Source organism: Apium graveolens, chromosome 4, assembly GCF_009905375.1.
Source record: "Apium graveolens cultivar Ventura chromosome 4, ASM990537v1, whole genome shotgun sequence".
Lineage (NCBI taxonomy): Eukaryota > Viridiplantae > Streptophyta > Magnoliopsida > Apiales > Apiaceae > Apium > Apium graveolens.
The window spans coordinates 57,666,458-57,682,528 of record NC_133650.1 but is presented as its reverse complement, the minus strand read 5'-3'; the positions used below and the strand labels follow the sequence as shown (position 1 = coordinate 57,682,528).

Below are 16,071 nucleotides of genomic sequence, written 5' to 3'. Positions count from 1 at the left end.
CTGGCCTAAGCCCTTGAAGGCCGATCCTGCCAAGTTAGATAAGAGCAAGTATTATAGATTTCACAAGGATATGGATCATGACACCGATGAGTGTAGGCAACTGAAAGATGAAATTGAGTTCCTTCTTAGAAAAGGGAGGTTGAACAAGTATACTGGAGATGGAGGGGATAGGAATAACAATGGAAGAAAGAACTTTGAAGATCGTAGGAGGAACCAAGATGATCAGGGGCGGAATCCCCAGCCTAGGGGACCGGTGATAAATACAATCTTCAGAGGACCACGACCCCGAGGGCCTGTGATAAACACAATTTTTGGAGGACCAACTGCTGCTGGGTTATCCAAAAAACTCCAGGAAAGCGTATGCCCGAGAAGTTATACATATTGTTGGGGAAGCCCCAAAGAGGGCCAGGACAGGAGTAACAATGTCTTTTGATGATTCTGATCTGGAGGGTGTGAAATTTCCCCATGATGACCCGTTGGTTATAATCCCGATAATAGAGAACAGCCCAGTGAGAAGGTGATAAGTGGCATTTATACCACTTAGAACGTCTTAAAATGACTTAAATTGGTGTCTTGAAATCAAGTATTTTGTGTATTTGATGCGTTTTTCTAGTGTTTATGCATTTCAGGGTTTTAGTTGCATTTCGGGGGAGGAATCATCAAGAATAAGCCTTGGCATGTGTTCACCATTGCGAGAGGAAAGAAACGGGCAGATTACGGCGAAGAAACGGAGCAAAATCAGATTTTTTCCAGTAGAGGTCTGAGCGCCCGCTCAGCATTGCTGAGCGGCCGCGCAGCAAGCTGAGCGCCCGCTCAGCTATGCTGAGCGGCCGCGCAGGGTCGGGAAAAAAGACAAATTATTTTAGGACTTCTACTTCTGTTTGGTTTCCACTTCTATGTAATCTGAGTTTTATGGGACTATTATATAAGTAGATTTGAGACATTTTCACAAGTGTGGATTGAAGAAGATTGTGTTTTTACGCAAGGAGTGAAGGAGATAAGGAAGAAGACCGATTTAGCACACCGCAACGAAGAGGAAACATATATTCTTGTGATTCTTGTTTCGTTGTAACGTTGGATGCTAGTTTTCTTGCTTTAACTTATTTACTCTTGTGACGTACTCTGTTTTAATATAATTAGTTTAGTTATTATTTTCTTGTGTTTGTTTATCATGATTTCATATGAACCCATGATGACGATAAGTGCTATTATGGGCTAATCGTGATCATGAGGTTGCAATGGATTTATTATGGAATTCTTTAGTAATTGTTTAATACTTTAGTGTGTGATGATTGTATGATATCTAGTATTGGTTGTGCGTATTCGTCTTATGTGCGTCGCGAACATATAAGATAGGGTGTTAATCTCTTGTGAAGCGACGGTGGATCTTGAGATTTAGAACTTGCCATGCTAGCATAGGTTCATGTACGTTGTGCATGATTAGTGGGTAACTCTAACAATTTTATTTGCCCTATGTAATCAAAAGGAATAACTTGTGCTTAAATCGTTGTGTTGTCAATTTCTGTAGACATATAGGAACTCAACATAATTGATGACTATTCAACTTCTATCTTAATTATGGATGCTTGGTAGAATGGTATTAGTACAATGAAAGTTAGCTTTTATCAGTTTCGTGTTATTCGATTAATATCATCACTGTCACATGCTAAAGGTAATAACAATGGCTATAGAAGGAAGTAATAATGAAGTTGTGATCTCATGAGTGTTTTATTATTGATAAATTGAAGTGTTAGTTAAGTGGTTAATTAAGTAGTTAATTGTAGTTAATATTTAATCAACAATTTTAAGTGTTATTATCTTAACATTGAGAAGTAATCATACATTGGTGAGTGAGTTAAATTAGATAATAATTCAGTCTGAGTCTCTGTGGGAACGAACTAGAAAGTATTCTATATTACTTGCGAATGCGTATACTTGCGTGAATATTAGCGTGTATTTTCGCCCTAACAAGTTTTTGGCGCCGCTGCCGGGGACTCGGCGTATTTGTTTAGTTTATGTACTTACCATCATTGGTCATTAGGACTCAGTGATTAGGACGTAGTAGTTACTTATTTTTTCCGGTTGTGTTTCAGGTAGTTTAGCAAGCGTTTATGCAAACTCGTTCTCGTGCTCGCAAGAGGACTTTAGATACAGCTGAGGAGACAGACGAAGTTCTTGATATTCTGGAGAAGTTAGATTTTGAGGATTCGGATTCAGGAACTGAGCAGAAAGAACCAGTAAACATGGGAGATCGTATTGTTCAAGCTGATCTAGCTCTTATGGATTTTTCTCGGCCTAAAATTGATGACATTCAGTCAAGCATCCTTCATCCGGCTATTCAAGCTAACACCTTTGAAATCAAGCCGGGCACTATTCAGATGGTACAGAATTCTGTTTCTTTTGGAGGAGCGGCAACTGAAGACCCCAACATGCACATAAGGAATTTTGTCGAGATCTGCAGCACTTTTAAGTATAATGGCGTGACTGATGAGGCTATCAAGTTGAGGCTTTTCCCATTCTCACTGAGGGACAAGGCTAAAGACTGGTTACATTCTGAACCAGCTGGGTCCATCACTACGTGGCAAGATCTTGCGCAAAAGTTTATGGTGAAGTTTTATCCGATGGCAAAGACTGTTGCTATGAGGAGTGCTCTTACTCAGTTTGCACAGCAACCTACAGAATCTATGTGCGAGGCTTGGGAACGCTACAAGGAAATGTTGAGAAATGTCCACATCATGGAATGCCGGATTGGATGGTGATCACTGGTTTCTATAATGGTTTGGGGGCCCAATCTCGGCCCATGCTCGATGCAGCAGCTGGAGGCGCCTTATGGGCTAAAAGCTATACTGAGGCGTATAATCTTATAGAGACGATGGCTGCGAATGAGCATCAAAACCCAACTCAGAGGATGACGTCAGGCAAGGTAGCAGGTATTCTGGAAGTTGATGCAGCCACCGCTATTGCAGCCCAGCTCCAAGCGCTATCAATGAAGGTTGATTCTCTGGCTACATATGGAGTTAATCAAATAGCTATGGTTTGTGAGCTTTGTGCAGGTTCTCATGCTACGAATCAGTGTTCTCTTGTCAACGAATCTGTTCAGTACATGAATAATTATCAGCGACAATAGCAGCCTGTGCCAGCGACCTATCATCCTAACAATAGAAATCATCCAAATTTTAGCTGGGGGAATAATCAGAATGCTATTCAGCCACCATATCAGCAAGGAGTGAGTAAACAGTTTAACCCACCTGGATTCCAGCAACCACAGCAGTATGCTACAGGGCAATCATATCCTCAACAGGGAAGTACAGCTGCACCTACTAGTGCTGATTTTGAGGAACTTAAGCTGTTGTGCAAGAGTCAGGCGGTTTCCATCAAGACCTTGGAAAATCAAATCGGTCAATTAGCCAATATAGTGCTCAATCATCAACCTGGCACTCTTCCCAGTGATACGGAAGTACCAGGCAGGAAGGAAGCTAAAGAGCAAGTCAAGGCTATTACCTTAAGGTCTGGAAAAGTGGCTGATGCTGAAAAGGCAAAAGAAGTAGAAGCTGAAATTAGAGATGAAGAATCTAAGCAAAAGGAAAAAGTGGCGGAACCAAGGAAGACTACTGTTGAACACACTCTGCCTGAGGCTAATACAGGGGAGAAACAACTCTATCCTCCACCACCTTTTCCTAAGAGATTGCAGTAACAAAAGCTGGATAGACAGTTCGGGAAGTTTCTGGAGGTGTTCAAGAAACTGCACATCAATATACCTTTCGCTGAGGCTCTGGAACAAATGCCTAATTATGCGAAGTTTATGAAGACTATTCTTTCAAGGAAGGTGAAACTGGATGACCTTGAAACCGTTGCTCTCACGGAAGAATGCAGCGTTGTTCTGCAGCAAAAGTTACCACCAAAACTGAAAGATCCAGGAAGCTTCACCATTCCTTGCACCATTGGCAATCTGACTTTTGACAAGTGCCTTTGTGATTTGGGAGCAAGCATTAATCTGATGCCGTTGTCGATCTTTAAAAAGCTGGATCTGCCTGATCCAAAACCCACATACATGTCGCTACAATTGGCTGACCGTTCCATTACTTACCCAAGGGGCATAGTTGAGGATGTGCTCATCAAGGTGGATAAGCTCTTCTTTCCAGCAGATTTTGTTATTCTGGATTTTGAGGAAGATAAGAAGATTCCCATAATCTTGGGAAGGCCTTTCTTGGCTACTGGTCGTACCTTGATAGATGTGCAAAAAGGGGAACTCACTATGCGGGTCCAAGATCAGGATGTGACCTTCAACGTATTCAAGGCAATGAAATTCCCTACAGAAGATGAGGAGTGCTTAAAATTGGATGTGATTGATTATGCGGTTACTTCGGAACTCGATCGCATGCTAATGTCTGATGCATTGGAAAAGGCCTTAGTGGGGGATTTTGACAGCGATGATGAAGATGGCAACGAGCAATTACAATATCTGAATGCTTCTCCCTGGAAGCGAAAGCTGGACATACCATTTGAATCTCTTGGTACTTCTGACCTTAAGAATGCTGAAGGGAAGCTTAAACCATCAATAGAGGAAGCACCTACCTTGGAGCTCAAGCCATTACCTGAACACTTGAGGTATGCTTTTTTAGGTGATTCATCTACGTTACCTGTTATTATTTCATCTGATCTTTCAGGTAGTGAGGAAGACAAACTCTTAAGGATTTTGAGAGAATTCAAATCGGCTATAGGATGGACCATAACAGACATCAAGGGGATAAGTCCTTCATATTGTATGCATAAAATTCTGCTAGAGGAAGGTAGTAAGCCAACTGTGGAACAGCAGCGAAGACTGAATCCCATCATGAAGGAAGTGGTGAAGAAAGAAATTCTGAAATGGCTTGATGCAGGCATCATTTATCCTATTTCTGACAGCTCGTGGGTGAGCCCCGTACAATGTGTACCTAAGAAAGGAGGTATCACTGTGGTCGCAAATGAAAAGAATGAGCTCATCCCTACTCGAACAGTTACATGATGGAGAGTATACATGGATTATAGAAAATTGAACAAAGCCACAAGGAAGGATCACTTCCCTCTTCCATTTATTGATCAGATGCTTGACAGATTGGCGGGTCATGAGTATTTTTGTCTTCTGGATGGTTATTCCGGGTATAATCAGATTTGTATTGCACCTGAGGATCAGGAAAAGACTACCTTCACTTGTCCATTTGGCACGTTTGCTTTTCGCAGAGTTTCGTTTGGGTTATGTGGCGCCCCGACCACTTTTCAGAGATGTATGATGGCTATATTCTCTGACATGATTGGAAATAACGTCGAAGTGTTCATGGATGACTTCTCCGTCTTTGGACACTCATATGATGAATGTTTGAATAATCTGCGCGCCGTACTCAAAAGATGCGTGGAAACTAATTTGGTGCTCAATTGGGAGAAATGTCATTTTATGGTGCGTGAAGGCATTATCCTTAGGCATAAGGTCTCTAGCAAGGGTCTGGAGGTGGACAAGGCCAAGGTGGGAGTCATTGAAAATCTTCCCCCACCTAATTCTGTGAAAGGAATCCGTAGTTTTCTTGGTCATGCAGGTTTTTATCGGTGATTCATCAAGGACTTTTCAAAGATATCTAAGCCGTTGTGCAATCTGCTTGAGAAAGATGTGCCTTTCAAATTTGATGATGAATGTTTGGCAGCATTCGAGACTCTCAAGAAGAGTTTGATCACTGCACCAGTTATTACAGCACCAGATTGGATGGAACCGTTTGAGATGATGTGTGATACGAGTGATTATGCGGTAGGTGCAGTTCTGGGACAGCGCAAGAAAAACCTCTTCCATGTGGTCTACTATGCGAGTAAGACTTTAAATGGTGCCCAATTGAACTACACCACTACTGAGAAGGAGCTTTTGGCTATAGTATTTGGTTTTGAGAAATTTCGATCGTATCTACTTGGTACAAAAGTAACAGTATTCACTGATCATGCAGCTATTCGCTATCTAGTTTCCAAGAAGGATTCGAAGCCGAGACTCATTCGTTGGGTGCTTTTACTTCAGGAATTTGAGTTAGAGATCAAAGATAGAAAAGGTACTGAGAATCAAGTAGCTGACCATCTCTCTAGGTTGGAGAATCCCGATTCCACTTCACAAGATAGGACGTTAATCAATGAATCTTTTCCGGATGAGCAGTTGTTTGCAATTCAGGAGGAAGAACCATGGTTTGCAGATATTGTAAACTATCTCGTCAGCAGTATAATGCCTCCTAATTTGACATCCGCTCAAAAGAAGAAGTTTCTGCATGAGGTGAAGTGGTATATGTGGGATGAACCATATTTGTTTAGACAGGGAGCTGACCAGATCATCAGGAGATATATCCCGTTCTGTGAGACGGAGGGGATATTACGAGACTGCCATTCCACGGTTTATGGTGGACACTATGGTGGTGAGAAGACGGCAGCTCGTATTCTGCAAGCAGGTTTTTTCTGGCCTACTTTGTTCAAGGATGCTCATCAGTTTGTTTTAAGGTGTGATCATTGCCAAAGAGTGGGAAATTTGTCAAGGAAGGATGATATGCCATTAAATGTGATGCTTGAAGTCGAGGTCTTTGATGTGTGGGGAATCGATTTCATGGGGCCTTTTATCTCGTCTTGCAATAATCAGTACATCTTGCTGGCAGTCGATTATGTCTCAAAATGGGTCGAAGTTAAAGCTTTACCGACAAATGATGCAAAGGCAGTGCTAAATTTTCTTCATAAGCAAATTTTTAAAAGGTTTGGAACACCGCGGGTAATCATAAGTGATGAAGGATCGCATTTTTGCAACCGTAAGTTCACTTCTATGATGCAGCGTTATAATGTGAATCATCGAGTAGCTACTGCCTATCATCCGCAAACAAATGGTCAAGCGGAAGTGTCTAACAGAGAGATAAAGCGCATTCTAGAGAAGGTTGTTTGTCCGTCAAGGAAGGATTGGTCTTTAAAGCTCGATGAAGCTGTCTGGGCTTACAGAACAGCATACAAAACTCCACTTGGGATGTCACCGTTTCAGTTGGTGTACGGTAAGGGATGTCATCTACCTGCGGAGCTTGAGCATAAGGCCTACTGGGCATTGAAGAAGTTGAACCTGGATTTAGATGCAGCTGGTAAGAAAAGAATGCTTCAGCTTAATGAACTTGATGAATTTCGACTTCAAGCGTACGAGAATAACAAAATGTATAAGGAAAAGGTGAAGAGGTGGCACGATAGGAAGCTACATCCTAAGTTATTTGTGCCAGGGCAAAAATGTTCTTTTATTCAACTCTCGGCTCCGACTTTTTCCTGGGAAGTTGAAATCAAGGTGGTCTGGACCTTTTATTGTCAAAACTGTGTTTCCACATGGAGCGGTGGAAATTTTTGAGAATGATCTGGACCAAGCATTCAAGGTTAACGGTCAGCGGTTGAAGCACTACTATGGGGACATGGCAAACCGAGAAGTGGTTAGTGCCATTTCGTTGACTACTTTAGAAGGGTACGAAACGTCAAGCTAATGATGAAAAAGAAGCGCTGCGTGGGAGGCAACCCATGAATTGTTGTTACAGGAACCCTTAGAAGTTAATAACCTATCTAAAAACACAAAAAAAATCAGAAAACAGGGGCTAAAAAAAAAATTCCAGTGACCCCATGAGCGCCCGCTCAGCTTTGCTGAGCGACCGCGCAGCAAGCTGAGTGCCCGCTCAGCTTTGCTGAGCGACCGCGCAGCAAGCTGAGCGCCCGCTCATTTTGCTGAGCGACCGCTCAGGGGTCGAGTACCAGAATTTTTTTTACAGTTCAGAAAAAAAAAACACAAAAACAGTTTTAGCCCATAAACCCACGAGTTGTTACCACTACCCCATCATTTTATCCCTTAATTCCCAAACCCTAATCTAATCCACACCCTATATATACATACACCTATCCTACATATCTCCCACAAAACTTCCTACACTTAAACCCTCTCACAAACATCAAAAAAATCAGTTCTTACACACTTTTATTCACGAATCAATGGCACCCAAGAGAGCACGCACTATTGACAGCAACAACACAGTTCCTACTGCTGATTCATCGAGGGGTACTCCTGCAAGGCCTCGGTTAACTGACAGAGCCGCAGAGGAGGAGTACAATAGGCTGTTGGGGAAGCCGATTCTGAAGGAGAGGGGGTTTTTACCATCGGGGAGGGATGGTGAGTTGCTGCCCATGATTGCAGAGAAGGGGTGGATAGCTTTTTGTGAGTCACCCGAAGCGGTACCGATGAGCGTTGTTCGCGAGTTCTACGCGAACGCGAAGGCCGAAAAGAATGGGTTTTCTGTGGTCCAAGGGCTGACGGTTGATTATCATCCTGCGGCGATTCGCCGTGTGATTGGACAGCGAGAGAGGAAGCCCGAGGAGGAGAATTGGAATGAAAAGACTGCTGAGGATTTTGACTTGGATTTGATTTGTGCGACTCTCTGTCGACCAGGCACAGTTTGGACCTGCAGGACCGGCACTAATGAGTATCGTCACTTTCCGGCGATCGCCATGAACAGGTATGCCCGTGCATGGAATGCATTTATTTGTGCTAATATTTTGCCTTCTTCGCATGCACACGAGGTCACAGTTGAGAGAGCACAGTTGTTGTGGGGAATTCTGAATGAGGAATACTATGTGGACCTTAGTGAGTTTATCTACCAAGGAATTCTGAAGTTTTTGAGGGGAGCGAAGCATATGAACATCCCTTATGCATCTACGGTTACGAAGCTATGCCGAGCAGTGGGAGTGAACTGGCCGGCTCATGAGCAGTTGCAGTTGCCAGCAGCTCCGATTGATTCTGGCACTCTGAATGGGATGCAGGAGTGGACCGGTGGTGAGCCTGAGGAGCATGGGCTGGGTTATCGTCTCCCAGGAGGGCGTCCAGCACGAGGTGCTACTATGGCTAGGCCAGGGCGTGATGAGGCTGGTTCTTCGAGAGCTCAGGAGGGTGCTGGGATGGTTGATGCCCAGTATAGGAGGCTTTCACGGCGGATGGATGCCATGTATGAGACGCAGAGCAGGTTTGCTCAGGAGCTCACCCTTGCGTTAGGGACTGCTTTTCGAGGCCTTAGAGCTGATATCCAGTGGCCAGTTTTTGGTGAGGACTCTGCATACCCGCCGCCTGATACTCCACCCACTGAGGGTGATGATGATGATGACTCCGAGTAGGTATACCCTGTGTTCCTTCCTACTACTTTCACTGAGGACAGTGAAGATTTTTAGTTTGGGGGTGGTAGTTAAGGAATATTGTGTGTGTGTCATATAGTTGCATATTCATGATAGTTTAGTTCATATAGTTGCATAATTTATGCCATATAGTTTTTTTTTGTAATGAATGTCATGTAGCTCATGCATTTACCATGATCCCTTTTGCAATGATTTATCGACTGAATTGTGATATTGATGCGAGTGTAGTGATAGCATTAAAGTGATATTAAGTTGTGTAGGTTGATATGCATGCTAGAAACAATTGTAAATCCACTAAGTCTTAGAGAATGCGTAAGGGCTAGATTGTTGTTATGATTTGGTTGTTTTCAAGGTCAATCTACTTATTATGCTTAGAATTCGATTATAGGTTCTTAGTGATAAAGGCATGAAAAAGAAAAAAAAAATTTGGAGAAAAAAAATATGGAAGTTGTTGCTAGTTGTGGCTAGGCGTCAAATGGCTAGTAGCCGGCTCGCATATGGTGCGAGTAGTCTAGGGTTGAGCAAGATGGAGCGAAACGCACTTGCTCAGAAGTTAAAAAAAAATAGTTTATGCATAATTGATCAAGAGTGTGCTCTTTGGTATTCGAGTTATTAAGTTCTTAGGGGACTTTGTGCATAGTGACCTAAGGCTTTTAGAGTCTGGGATCCGCTAACCTAATGCTCGTTACATGGATACCATTGTATAAGTCTTTTGTGGACCTCGCTCATTGCACGGTCAAATAAGCATTTGAGTTGTAAATAAAAAGCACGATTCCGTAATAAGCTCCAGAGTTCTTGTAGTGTTGTATATCACTTTGTGCCTAGAATTTTTATTCTTTGTATAATCGTAGGATTGCCTTGAGGATAGTCTAGTCATAGTAATTGGTCTAGTTCCGAAGCATATCTGTTAAGCATTTGCACACACCACGTTCTGGCTGTATATCCGTTTGCATGAGTTATTGATCTTTAGTTGTCTAACTGCATTCGTTGAGATGTGGCAATTTGGTTGGTTAATTATAGTAAGGGGGATTGCTGCATTTTCATATAGATTGTATTCATGCATGTTTTTATTTGTTTTTGAGTCTGTGACGCTTAAGGACAAGCATCGATTTAAGTTTGGGGGTGTGATAAGTGGCATTTTATACCACTTAGAACGTCTTAAAATGGCTTAAATTGGTGTCTTGAAATCAAGTATTTTGTGTATTTGATGTGTTTTTCTAGTGTTTATGAATTTAAGGGTTTTAGTTGCATTTCGGGGGAGGAATCATCAAGAATAAGCCTTGGCATGTGTTCACCATTGCGAGAGGAAAGAAACGGGCAGATTACGGCGAAGAAACGGAGCAAAATTAGATTTTTTCCAGTAGAGGTCTGAGCGCCCGCTCAGCTATGCTGAGCGGCCACGCAGGGTCGGGAAAAAAGACAAATTATTTTAGGACTTCTACTTCTGTTTGGTTTCCACTTCTATGTAATCTGAGTTTTATGGGACTATTATATAAGTAGATTTGAGACGTTTTCACAAGTGTGGATTGAAGAAGATTGTGTTTTTACGCAAGGAGCGAAGGAGATAAGGAAGAAGACCGATTTAGCACACCGCAACGAAGAGGAAGCATATATTCTTGTGATTCTTGTTTCGTTGTAACGTTGGATGCTAGTTTTCTTGCTTTAACTTATTTACTCTTGTGACGTACTCTGTTTTAATATAATTAGTTTAGTTATTATTTTCTTGTGTTTGTTTATCATGATTTCATATGAACCCATGATGACGATAAGTGCTATTATGGGCTAATCGTGATCATGGGGTTGCAATGGATTTATTATGGAATTCTTTAGTAATTGTTTAATACTTTAGTGTGTGATGATTGTATGATATCTAGTATTGGTTGTGCGTATTCGTCTTATGTGCGTCGCGAACATATAAGATAGGGTGTTAATCTCTTGTGAAGCGACGGTGGATCTTGAGATTTAGAACTTGCCATGCTAGCATAGGTTCATGTACGTTGTGCATGATTAGTGGGTAACTCTAACAGTTTTATTTACCCTATGTAATCAAAAGGAATAACTTGTGCTTAAATCGTTGTGTTGTCAATTTCTGTAGACATATAGGAACTCAACATAATTGATGACTATTCAACTTCTATCTTAATTATGGATGCTTGGTAGAATGGTATTAGTACAATGAAAGTTAGCTTTTATCAGTTTCGTGTTATTCGATTAATATCATCACTGTCACATGCTAAAGGTAATTACAATGGCTAAAGAAGGAAGTAATAATGAAGTTGTGATCTCATGAGTGTTTTATTATTGATAAATTGAAGTGTTAGTTAAGTGGTTAATTAAGTAGTTAATTATAGTTAATATTTAATCAACAATTTTAAGTGTTATTATTTTAACATTGAGAAGTAATCATACATTGGTGAGTGAGTTAAATTAGACAATAATTCAGTCTGAGTCTCTGTGGGAACGAACTAGAAAGTATTCTATATTACTTGCGAACGCGTATACTTGCGTGAATATTAGCGCGTATTTTCGCCCTAACAGAAGGGTCCTTGTGGATAATGGTGCTTCAGTGGATATCTTGCTCCATGACACCTTTTTGAGGATGGGATATAACGACTCCCAATTGACCCCAACCGACATGCCAATATATGGATTTACGGGAGTGGAGTGCCCCGTAGAAGGGATAATCAAGTTGCCAACAACCATAGGACAGGAGCCAAGGCAAGCAACTCAGATGTTGGACTTTGTGGTGGTTAAGGCTAGTTCGACTTACAACGCTATAATGGGAAGAACATGGATACACGCCTTCAAGGCAGTCCCTTCTTCCTACCATTCAGTTACGAAGTTTCCCACCCGGGATGGGATCGGAGAAGAGAGAGGAGATCAAAAAATGGCTAGAAGCTGTTATGTCGCCTCTTTGAGGGCAGATTGAGTTGGGGGGCAGGTTCTTCCTATTGAAGATCTGGATATCTGAGAGAATGATGAGAAAAGAGGAAAGCCAGCAGAAGACTTGGTTTCAATTCCTTTAGCCCCGAAGATCCTGAGAAGGTGACTTTTATTGGAGCCACGCTCGGGGAGCCCCTTAAAGGGAAGTTGGTGAAATTTTTGCAAGAAAATAGTGATGTGTTTGCATGGTCAGCAGCTGATATGCCAGGCATAGATCCAGAACTGATTACTCACAAGTTGAATGTTGAACTAAATCGGAAGACAGTGAAGCAAAAGAAAAGAAACTTTGCCCCGAAAAGACAAGAAGCTATAAAACCAGAGGTTGAGAAGCTCTTAGAAGCTGGTTTCGTTGAGGAGATACAGTATCCTGAATGGTTAGCAAACCCTGTAATGGTGAAGAAGGCCAATGGAAAATGGAGGATGTGTATAGACTTCACTGATCTGAATGATGCATGCCCTAAGGACTGTTTTTCGTTGCCAAGGATCGATACTTTGATAGATGCCATTGCTGGGCATGAGATGCTGAGCTTCATATATGGATTTAGTGGATACAATCAGATTAAGATGCACAAGGATGACATTCCAAAGGTATCATTCATCACTGACTTTGGTGTTTATTGTTATCTTGTTATGGCATTTGGTCTTAAGAATGCAGGAGCCACCTATCAAAGGTTGGTAAATATAATTTTTAAGGATCTTATTGGCAAGACTATGGAAGTCTATGTTGATGACATGTTAAGAGTCTAGTAAAGACTGATCATATAACCCATTTGAGGGAAGCTTTTGAGGTCCTGAGGTACAACAAGATGATGTTAATTTCCTACGAAGTGTGCTTTCGGAGTAGGATTTGGAAATTTTTTGGGATTAATGGTCTCCAAGAGAGGGATTGAGGCCAACCCCGATAAAATAAAAGCAATCCTGGATATGGAGCCACCAAAAACTGTCAAGGATGTTTAAAAGCTCACAGGAAGGGTTGCTGCGCTGGGACGATTCATCTCCAAGTCAGGGGACAAGTGTTTGTCGTTCTTCAAGTCACTAAAGAACATTAACGACTTTGTATGGAGTGAGGAAAACTAGAAGGCATTCGAGGAATTAAAGAAATATATGGCCCAGTCCCCATTGTTGGCCAAACCATCTTTGAATGAAGTTTTATACTTGTACTTAGCCGTTTCAGAGAGTGCCTTGAGCGCTGTATTGGTTAAGGAGGAACTGAAAATCCAGAAACCCGTATACTATGTCAGCAAAATTCTGCATGGTGCTGAGTTGAATTATTCAACTATTGAGAAATTTGCTCTAGCCTTGGTAATGGCTTCAAGAAAGTTACGTCTTTACTTTGAGGCTCATCAAATTGAGGTGCTAACAAATCAGCCCCTGAGAAATATCATTCATAGTCCTAAAGCTAGTGGGAGGTTGATCAAGTGGGCAATAGAGCTGGGAGAATTCGACATCAAGTATAAACCACAAACGGCAATAAAAGCCCAGGCACTAGCTGACTTCGTGGTGGAATGTACCATACCCAACCAAGAAGTCAGGGGGCAGGAATATACCATACCTCAAGACAAGGAAGTTGATAAGGGGGACAAAGAAAAAGATGATAAGGAGAAAGAATATTGGGTTCTCTATTTTGATGGAGCATAAAAAACAAATTCAAGTGGGGCAGGTTTGGTTTTACAAAGCCCCGATGGGTTCTTAATTGAGTATGCCATGAAGTTAGACTTCCCAACCACAAACAATGAGGCAGAGTATGAAGATCTGATAGCTGGTCTTGGCTTAGCAGGGACACTTAGAGTCAAGAACCTAAAAGTATGTGGAGACTCGAAGCCGGTCATATCCCAGGTGAAGGGAGAGTTTTAGGCAAGGGATGATACAATGGCTAAGTATGTCCGCCTAGTAAGGGCCGTGATGACCCAATTCGATGAATGCCATGTTGAGCACATTCCAAGGGACGAAAATGCTAAGGCAGATGCATTATCAAAGTTTACTTAATCTAATATAGAAGAAAGTTCAGGAAGTGTGTACTTCCCGTCCTGAAGACACGAAACATTGATGTTAAGCTTGTAGCTCCTATAGGTCTGGGGGCGTCATGGATAGATCCTATTAAGACTCATATTCAAACTGGTTGGTTGCCGAACGATGCTACTGAAGCACGAAAATTGGTTGTTCGAGCACTAAGATACTCATTGATAGATGGAATACTGTATAAAAGATCATTCGTGGTTCCCTACTTAAGGTGTCTCAGGCCCGATGAGGCACGCTTGGCTCTTGAAGAGGTACATGAAGGCATATGTGGGCAATACTTTGGGGCAGGGCCTTAGCTCATAAGATAACCCGTTTAGGCTTCTATTGGCCAGAAATGATGGCTGATGCCAAAGAATATGTGAAAAAGTGTGACCGCTGTCAGAAGCACGCACCAGTCGTTAGACAACCCCCCGAGATGCTGACCTCCATCAACTTACCCATCCCCTTTGCTATGTGGGGAATGGATATACTGGGGCCTTTCCCCATGGTCACATCACAAAGGAAGTTCCTGATTGTAGCCATTGATTATTTTACTAAGTGGATTGAAGCCAAGCCTTTGGCCAAAATCACAACTAAGCAAGTTGCACAATTCCTGTGGGAAAATATCATGTGCCGGTATGGAATTCCCCGCATCCTAGTCACTGACAATGGAACACAATTCAACAATGAGGAATTCAAGAAGTATTGTGAAGAGAATGAAATTGAGTTGCGATTCACCTCTGTGGCTCACCCGCAAGCCAATGGGCAAGCGAAAGTGGCGAATCGAATAATCCTGGATGGACTAAAGAAGAGGATCGAGAAGTCAAGGAATAACTGGGTGGATGAAATACTCACAATACTATGGGCCTATAGGACTCCCTGTAGAGTCACGACTGGAGCAACTCCCTTCATGTTAGCATATGGTGCAGAAGTAGTTGTACCTGTAGAGATATCACATTCCTCCCCCTGGATTCAAGATTTCAATGCTGAGAAAAATGAAGAAGGGCAAACGTTAGCCCTGAATCTAATTGATGAAGTACGAGATGAGGCACATACGAAGATAGTGGAATATCAGAAAAAAGCTTCGTTCTACTACAACCTAAGGGTTAAAGAAAGGTTCTTCAAACAAGGTGACTTAGTCTTGAGGAAAGTGGAAGCTTCTGGTGTAGGGCAGAAAGGGAAACTTGCCCCAAACTGGGAAGGGGCATACAAAGTCAAGAGCGTTCAGGGTAGAGGAACCTACAAGCCGGAGACTATGGATGGTTTTGAAGTCCCGAGAACTTGGCATGCCCAAAACCTGAAGGTTTACTATGTGTAAAACAGTTAAAGTACGATTCTCACTTGTTAGAGTGACAAGTAGGTTTAAAGGCACCTTGAAGCTTTTCTTGCTTAGGATTTTTTATAGAAGATATGTTTAGATTTTATCAGGGTTAAACCCATTTCATGTAAGGTATCAAGAATTCCAAGCTATAATAAAAAGCATTCGACTTAATCTTAGCCTATTATATTGATGCATTGTGAAGGATAAAACCAAGTTATAAACTTGAGTTTGAAAACTCAGAAAAAATACGATGATGCTTGGGAAAATATAACTGAGAATAATAAAAGTCAATTACAAAGTTAAATATTGTCTAGGAAAGAAGAAATACATAAAACTTAGGCCTTGAAAGGCTCAGATTCTTCGGAACCACTATCCGAAGTCTCCTCGGATGTCTCTTCGGAAGTCTCCGCAGAGGTTCCCTCGGAACTATCCTCGGATGCCTTGGAGGCCGCAGAAGACGCTGGTTTAGGAGACGCTGGCTTTGGAGGCTCTTCTACCCTGGCCTTCTTTATGACAGGCTCGGTCTCCTCCTCAGAAGAAGATTCCTCCTCTTCAGAGCTGGATTCAAGCTCTTTCCTTTTTTGGCCTTAGCCCTGGCTTTCTGATGGGCCATCCTTAAT

At 42.0% G+C, this 16,071-nt stretch overlaps 1 non-coding gene across 1 annotated transcript; it reads right to left on the bottom strand.

Annotated features, from left to right (window-relative positions):
• Positions 1-2,636: 2,636 nt before the first annotated feature.
• LOC141722506 (small nucleolar RNA R71) lies at positions 2,637-2,742 on the bottom strand. Its single transcript, XR_012575524.1, has one exon. It is a non-coding gene; the product is annotated as a small nucleolar RNA R71 (small nucleolar RNA).
• Positions 2,743-16,071: the final 13,329 nt, after the last annotated feature.